Source organism: Dendropsophus ebraccatus, chromosome 5, assembly GCF_027789765.1.
Source record: "Dendropsophus ebraccatus isolate aDenEbr1 chromosome 5, aDenEbr1.pat, whole genome shotgun sequence".
In the NCBI taxonomy this organism is placed as follows: domain Eukaryota; kingdom Metazoa; phylum Chordata; class Amphibia; order Anura; family Hylidae; genus Dendropsophus; species Dendropsophus ebraccatus.
The window spans coordinates 8947443-8955970 of record NC_091458.1 but is presented as its reverse complement, the minus strand read 5'-3'; positions in this window follow the sequence as shown (position 1 = coordinate 8955970).

Below are 8528 nucleotides of genomic sequence, written 5' to 3'. Positions count from 1 at the left end.
GGTATTACAATTTGGCTCCATTCTCTTCAGTGGAAGTGGGCTGCAATACCGCACACAGTCTGAGGACAGGGTGGTGCTGTTTCTGGAAAAAAGCAGCTATGGTTTTCTAATCTTACATAACCCCTGAGGTTCCCTATTGGTAACATAACTGGTAACATAACTCTCAGATTAGCCCCTTCCCCTCTCTTCCCCAGGCTGAACCCCTACATACGCTCCTGCCTGTATATAACACTCATTGTGCTGAGATACCCTATTAGGCTATGTTCACACAACGTAAGGTTCATATTAATCACGGCCGTTGTTACCGATTTGAAACAACGGCCGTGATTAATATGAACCTTACGTTGTGCTGCCCTCTATGGAATCCTGGCTGGAGTGTATACACATAGACATTTATTAAGTCTGGCGTTTTTTGCGCCGAGTTCACCCAATGGAGCCGCACGCTCCATTGTGTGCATCGGGGAATTCGGATGCGGCCCACAGATGCGCCCGCATGCGAATTTAGGGGCAGTGAAGCTCAGCCGTCCGATACTAGAGTACAGGCCATTCCTTGACCCGGCCGGTGTCTTGCTACGTGGGAACATGGCCTTATATATAACACTCATAGATACCCTATTGGCAGCAAGGTTTGCGGTGTCGTGGTCACGTGGCTTCGCTCAGGCTGGAGGCCACTAGGAGTTCAGAAAATTTTAATTGTTCAACTTCTTTCTTCTTTCAAAGACATGAATGCAATGCAGCTATTCTGCTGTTTTATAATAATAATTTGATGTTTAGAGAGGTATAAGAGAATACATCGCAGCTTATGTCTAGCCGTTGTTTATGTATTATTATAGTGCTTGAAAAATCCCCATATCGTAATCCGTATTCTTCTTCTTCTTCCAGCCATTCTTCTGCGATTAAAACAGCCCAAAACAATTTGCACACAGACTTCGTTTAAACTGCGCTTTGAAGCCCTCGGTGGTGACAGATGTGCTATCTATTTTTGGTTTCAATCAGATTTGTCGTTTTTAAGAAATTTTACGTTTAACCCCTTAACCCCTTAAGGACCGGGCCTGAAATGGCCTTAAGGACCGGAGCAAATTTTATGAATTTGACCAGTGTCACTTTATTCATTAATAACTTCGGGATGCTTTTACCTATCCGGCTGATTCTGAGATTGTTTTCTCGTGACATATTGTAATTCACATTTCTTGTAAATTGGAGTCGATACTTATAACGAATCTTTATGAAAAAACCCAAAATAGTGTGAAAAATTGTGAAAAAATGCATTTTTCCAACTTTAAAACTTTTCTGCTTATACAGAAAATGGTTATACCACATAAATTATATATTAAATAGCATTAGCAATATGTCTGCTTTATGTTGGCGGCATTTATTAAACTATATTTCATTTTTTATAGACAATAGAAAGCTTAAAACATTAGCAGCAAATTTCCAAATTTTCAGTAAAATTTCAAAATCAGATATTTTTAGGGAACTGTTCAGGTTTAAAGTGTATTTGAGGGGACTGTGTGTTAGAAAGCCCCACGAAGCACCCCATTTCAGAAACTGCACCCCCTAAACTCTGCAAAAGCACATCCAGAAAGTTTTTTAACCCTTTAGGGGAGTCACAGAAATAAAAGCTAAGTGTGTAAGAAATTTGAAAATTTTAATTTTCTGTGCAGAGATTTTATTGTAATCCAATATTTTTCATAATTATAAGCTTATTACCAGAGAAATGCACCCCAATACTGACTGCCCCGTTTCTGCAGTTTATAGAAATACCCCATATGTGGCCCTATTGCGCTATTTGACGCAACCACAAGCCTCAGATATAAAGGAGCGCCTAGTGAATTTCAATGGCTCCGTTATTTTTGGTCATTTTTGACTGTACCACTTCAGGTTGGCAGAGGCTCTGGGGTGTCAAAACCTAAAAAACACCCCTAAAGGGACACCATTTAGAAAACTACACCCCTCAAGGAATGTAACAAGGGGTACGGTGAGCATTTGGACCCCACAGGTGCTTCACAGATTTTCCGAACAATATGGCTTGAAAAAAGACTAAAGTATTTTTTACACTAAAATGTTGTTCTAGCCTTCAATTTTTCATTTTCACAAAGGGATAAAAGGAAAAAAAAAACACAAAACATGTAGCGCAGTTTCTCCCGAGTACAGAAATACCCCACATGTGGACATAAAGTGCCAAGCGGGCGCAGGACGAGCCTCCAAAGGGAAGGAGCGCCAATTGGCTTTTGGAAGCTGGATTTGGATGGAATGGATTTCAAGGGCCACGTCGCATTTACGGAGCCCTCGTGCTGCCAAAACACTGGAAACCCCCCACAAGTGACCCCATTCTGGAAACTACACCCCTCAAGGAATCTAACAAGGGGTGCAGTGAGCATATGGACCCCACTGGTGACGGGCACAAATGTGGAAAAATGTGACGTGAAAGTTTTCATTTTTTCACTTTCATGGCACAAATGTGCCCGTCATCCAGGGGTCCATATCCTCATTGCACCCCTTGTTATAACGATTCCTTGAGGGGTGTAGTTTCCAGAATGGGGTCACTTGTGGGGGGTTTCCACTGTCTTGGCAGCACGAGGGCTCTGTAAATGCGACATGGCGTTCATCATCCATTCTAGCCAAATCCAACCTCTAAAATCCAAATGGCGCTCCTTCCCTTCAGAGGCTTGCCCTGCACCCACATGGCGCTTTATGTCCAGATGTGGGGTATTTTCGGACTCGGGGGAAATTGCTCTACACATTTTGTTGTTTTTTTTCTCTTTTAACCCCTTGTGAAAATGATAAATTCAAGGCTAGACCAACATTATAGTGTAAAAAATTTAATATTTCATTTTCACGCCACATTGTTCCACATTTGTGCCCGTCACCAGTGGGGTCCATATGCTCACTACACCCCTTGTTACATTCCTTGAGGGGTGTAGTTTCCATAATAGGGTCACTTGTGGGGGGGTTTAACTGTCTTGGCAACACAGGGGCCTTTTGAATGCAACATGGCCCCTCGAAATCCATTCCATCCAAATCCAGCCTTCAAAAACCAAATGGCGCACCTTCCCTTTGGAGGCTTACCCTGCACCCGCATGGCGCTTTATGTCCACATGTGGGGTATTTCCGTACTCAGGGGAAATTGCTCTACACATTGTGTTTTTTTTTATCTTTTAGCCCCTTGTGAAAATGAAAAAATCAAGACAAGATCAATGATTTAGAGTAAAAATTAAAAAAAAAATTACACTAAATGTTGGTCTAGCCTTGATTTTTTTCCATTTCCACAAGGGGTTAAAAAAAAAAAAATAAAAGCAAAACGTGTAGGGTAAATACCCCTACACGAAAATACCCCACATGTAGACATAATGTGCCATATGGGCACAGGGCAAGTCACCAAAAGGACAGAGCGCCATTTAGAGGCTGGAATGGAGGATGGAGGCCACGTCGCAATTACAAAGCTCCTGTGCTGCCAGGACAGTAGAAACCCCCCACAAGTGACCCCATTCTAGAAACTACACCCCATAAGGAATCTAACAAGGGGTGCAGTGAGCATATGGACCCCACTAGTGATGGGCACATGTGTAGAACATGTGCAGTGAAAATAAAAAATACCATTTTTTTCATTTTCACGTCCCAAATGTGGCCGTCACTTGGGGGCCATATACCCGCTGCCCCACTTGTTAGATTCCTTATGGGGTGTAGTTTCCAGAATGGGGTCACTTGTGGGGGGTTTCTACTGTCCTGGCCGCACAGAGGCTTTGTAATTGCATCATGGCATCCTCTAATGGGAATGGCGGCCATACCTACTTAGCTGGGGAAAAGGGACAATTCTAATTTATTTGGGGGTATTAGGCCAATTATTAGTTTATAAGGTTGAAAATGACAGGTGTCCATCAAATTCAACCTGTGTTGATCCAGAGGAAGGCAAAAACCCCTCGTGAGGCAGACGACAGTAGCCTCATCACAGGGAAAAAATTCCTTCCCGACTCCATAATGGCGATCAGAATAATCCCTGGATCAGGGTGACCCCTGAAATAGGAATAAGGGACAGAATTTAGATAATGTAGAACCCCAATGACGTGTGGTACGCCTTGGAGCGATCCAGTATGCAGAGGCCGGGGGGATCAGGACAGGCGTCACACTGGAAAATGGTGTCCTTCCTGATCCCCCTGTTACGCCACACTCTGCACTTCTTCTGGGGTCTCCTGTTTTCCAGTGTGGGGGACGTCACCTGGAAAATGTTGTCCTGGTGCGATACGGGGTCCTTCATATCCAGAAGCGCTGGGTCCGCTCCATGGTTGCTAAATATTAGGGCGCTATTACTGCTTCTGATATTTACGGATCGTGCCGCAAGCTACAGTAGCTCGGGCAGCGAGGGACCAGAAGAGGGGGGCGCTGGTATAAAAGTTATCCCCGTACAGGTGGTGGTAACCTTTATCCAGCAGTGGGAAGATCAGTTCCCGGACGATCTTCCCACTAACTCCGAGGATGCGGGGGGGGAGTGGGCATCTGGGGGCTGGATTTGGGTGTCCCTTCCTTCATACACTCTAAGGGTACGTGCACACTGCGGAATGGCGAAGGATAACCCTTTGTGCATTCCGCAGCTGGCACCCGCCGGCGGACTGATGCAGGCGCACGTCTCCGTCCGTGTCATAGACTCCATTCTATGCACGGGCGGATTCCGCTCTCCGTCCAACGTGTTGATGGAATGACGGATGATGGAATCCGCCCGTGCATAACATGGAGTCTATGACACGGGTGGAGACGCGCGCCTCCATCAGTCCGCCGGCGGGTGCCAGCTGCGGAATGCACAAAGGGTTATCCTTCGCCATTCCGCAGTGTGCAGGTACCCTGGATCTGTAAGTGTACCCTGAGGTACGCTCACAGAGTGTGTAGAATTTCACACCATACCGTCATCTCTTATTGGGACGGTACTGGCGGAAAAGACATGTCTGGGGGGCAGCGTACGCTACGCTACCCCCAGACACGTCACTGGATGATGAGGATGAATGGAGGAAAGAAGGACCCCCCATTCATCCTCACTGGCTGTTTCAGTGTCGGAGGCAATAATAACGTATGCTTCCGATACTGAAAACACGCCGGGGGCCACTTTTATATAGGGATTGGTATATGGGGTATGTAGTGGTGTAGTGTCAAACTTTATTCAATGTAGTGTAGTGTGGTGTAATGTAGTGTTTTTTTACGTGTTTTTTACAGTAAGTATAAAAAAAAAACCTACGCCAAAAATGGTGTTGCTGATAAATGCCGCACTTATGTGCGGCACTTATCAGCAGACCGTGGCAGTAGAATATAGAAAAAAAACACCCTACGCCAAAAAGGAGGAGTTGCTGATTAGCAGCGCACTTTCATGCGATGCTGATCAACACTCAGCGGCGATAGGGTGCGGAAAATAGAAAAAAAAAAAAATTGGGAAAAAATTTTTTTTTTTTACTACATTCTGAACATCCCTGTAGTGGCTGATACGTGTATTACACTTATCAGCCGCTAGGGGGCAGCAGAGCGAACGCTGGAGCCGGAAAAATACGAAAAAAGACGACGCTGGAGCCGAAAAAAGCCGATCGGGACTCACGGAAGAAGCCGAAGACCCGACAAGATGAAGAGGACGCCGGTAACCCGGAAGACGCCGATCAGGACCCTGGGACAGGTGAGTAATGTACAAATACCTGCTCTGGACCCCTCAGCTACCTAGCTGAGGGGTCCGGAGCAGGTATTTATTACTTGTGGGGACTTTGATCGCCGCGAACGGCCGGCCGGCTGGCCGGCCGTTCACGGCGATCGGGACGGTGGTACCGTGACCACCATTACTTTTTACAGTAATGGCGGTCGGTGCCGTCCTCGGACAGCACCGACCGCCATTTTTTTCCCGGTCATCGGGCCACCGATGGCCCGGAAAGGTTTCGATCGCCGCTATGGGCTTATCAGCCAATAGCAGCGATCGTCGGCATGGGGGGGGTTAAGAACCCTCCATGCCGACAGGGAGAGATGGCCTGCTATGTATTATAGCAGGCTATCTCCCCCGATCGGGACCCGGCCGGCCGCGGCGCCCTCTTAAAGGACCCGCGTACCGGTACGTCATGGGTCCTTAAGTGACAGTGATCCATGACGTACCGGTGCGACATGGGTCCTTAAGAGGTTAAAGACCGGACCAATTTTATTTTTGCTTTTTCGCTTTTTCCTCCTTGTGCTTAAAATCCATAGCACTTGCATTTTTTCACCTAGAAACCCACATGAGCCCTTATTTGTTGCACCACTAATTGTACTTTTGCACAGAGCTGCGGTGCCTCTGTGATTTGATGCATTGTGCTATCAAAAGAATTGTGCCTATGCATTGCACAACTTAGTAAGGTGAGTGTGCATCACATTACATTATATGATTTGTTCTTGGCTCTAGTGATACTGCACCAGAAGGCGCCCTCCATTTTGTTTCTTTAACCGCAACACAAAGCAAGAGCCGATACCTACATGACACAGCAGAGCTGAGTCTGTGTTGTAGAATTGATGATACCCACATGACACAGCAGAGCTGAGTTAGGGCTGTAGCAGAGCCGATACCCGCATGACACAGCAGAGCTGAGTCAGTGTTGTAGCAGAGCCGATACCCGCATGGCACAGCAGAGCTGAGTCGGTGCTGTAGCAGAACTGATACCCGCATGACACAGCAGAGCTCAGACGGTGTTGTAGCAGGGCGGATACCCGCATGACAAAGCAGAGCTGAGTTGGTTCTGTAGCAGAGCCAATACCCACATGACACAGCAGAGCAGAGTCGGTATTGTAGCATAGGAGCATAATACAGGACCCTCTGCTCTGGAGATCACTGCTACACCCCATAGTCCTGGGGATAGGAGCATTATACAGGGCCCTCTGCTCCGGAGATCACTGCTACACCCCATAGTCCTGGGGATAGGAGCATTATACAGGACCCTCTGCTCCAGAGATCACTGCTACAGCCCATAGTCCTGGGGATAGGAGCATTATACAGGAGCCTCTGCTCCGGAGATCACTGCTACACCCCATAGTCCTGGGGATAGGAGCATTATACAGGACCCTTTGCTCCGGAGATCACTGCTACACCCCATAGTCCTGGGGATAGGAGCATTATACAGGACCCTCTGCTCCGGAGATCACTGCTACACCCCATAGTCCTGGGGATAGGAGCATTATACAGGACCCTCTGCTCCGGAGATCACTGCTACACCCCATAGTCCTGGGGATAGGAGCATTATACAGGACCCTCTGCTCCGGAGATCACTGCTACACCCCATAGTCATGGGGATAGGAGCATTATACAGGACCCTCTGCTCCGGAGATCACTGCTACACCCCATAGTCCTGGGGATAGGAGCATTATACAGGACCCTCTGCTCCGGAGATCACTGCTACACCCCATAGTCCTGGGGATAGGAGCATTATAAAGGACCCTCTGCTCCGGAGATCACTGCTACACCCCATAGTCATGGGGATAGGAGCATTATACAGGACACCCTGCTCTGGAGATCACTGCTACACCCCATAGTCCTGGGGATAGGAGCATTATACAGAACCCTCTGCTCCGGAGATCACTGCTACAGCCCATAGTCCTGGGGATAAGAGCATTATACAGGACCCTCTGCTCCGGAGATCACTGCTACACCCCATAGTCCTGGGGATAGGAGCATTATACAGGACCCTCTGCTCCGGAGATCACTGCTACACCCCATAGTCCTGGGGATAGGAGCATTATACAGGACCCTCTGCTCCGGAGATCACTGCTACACCCCATAGTCCTGGGGATAGGAGCATTATACAGGACCCTCTGCTCCGGAGATCACTACTACACCCCATAGTCCCGGGGATAGGAGCATTATACAGGACCCTCTGCTCCAGAGATCACTGCTACAGCCCATAGTCCTGGGGATAGGAGCATTATACAGGACCCTCTGCTCCGGAGATCACTGCTACACCCCATAGTCCTGGGGATAGGAGCATTATACAGGACCCTCTGCTCCAGAGATCACTGCTACACCCCATAGTCCTGGGGATAGGAGCATTATACAGGACCCTCTGCTCCGGAGATCACTGCTACACCCCATAGTCCTGGGGATAGGAGCATTATACAGGACCCTCTGCTCCGGAGATCACTGCTACACCCCATAGTCCTGGGGATAGGAGCATTATACAGGACCCTCTGCTCCAGAGATCACTGCTACACCCCATAGTCCTGGGGATAGGAGCATTATACAGGACCCTCTGCTCCGGAGATCACTGCTACACCCCATAGTCCTGGGGATAGGAGCATTATACAGGACCCTCTGCTCCGGACATCACTGCTACTGCCCATAGTCCTGGGGATAGGAGCATTATACAGGACCCTCTGCTCCGGAGATCACTGCTACACCCCATAGTCCTGGGGATAGGAGCATTATACAGGACCCTCTGCTCCGGAGATCACTGCTACACTCCATAGTCCTGGGGATAGGAGCATTATACACAGGCCCGCTTCTGCCATGAGGCGGAATGAGCCATCCGCCTCAGGCGGCAGATTTT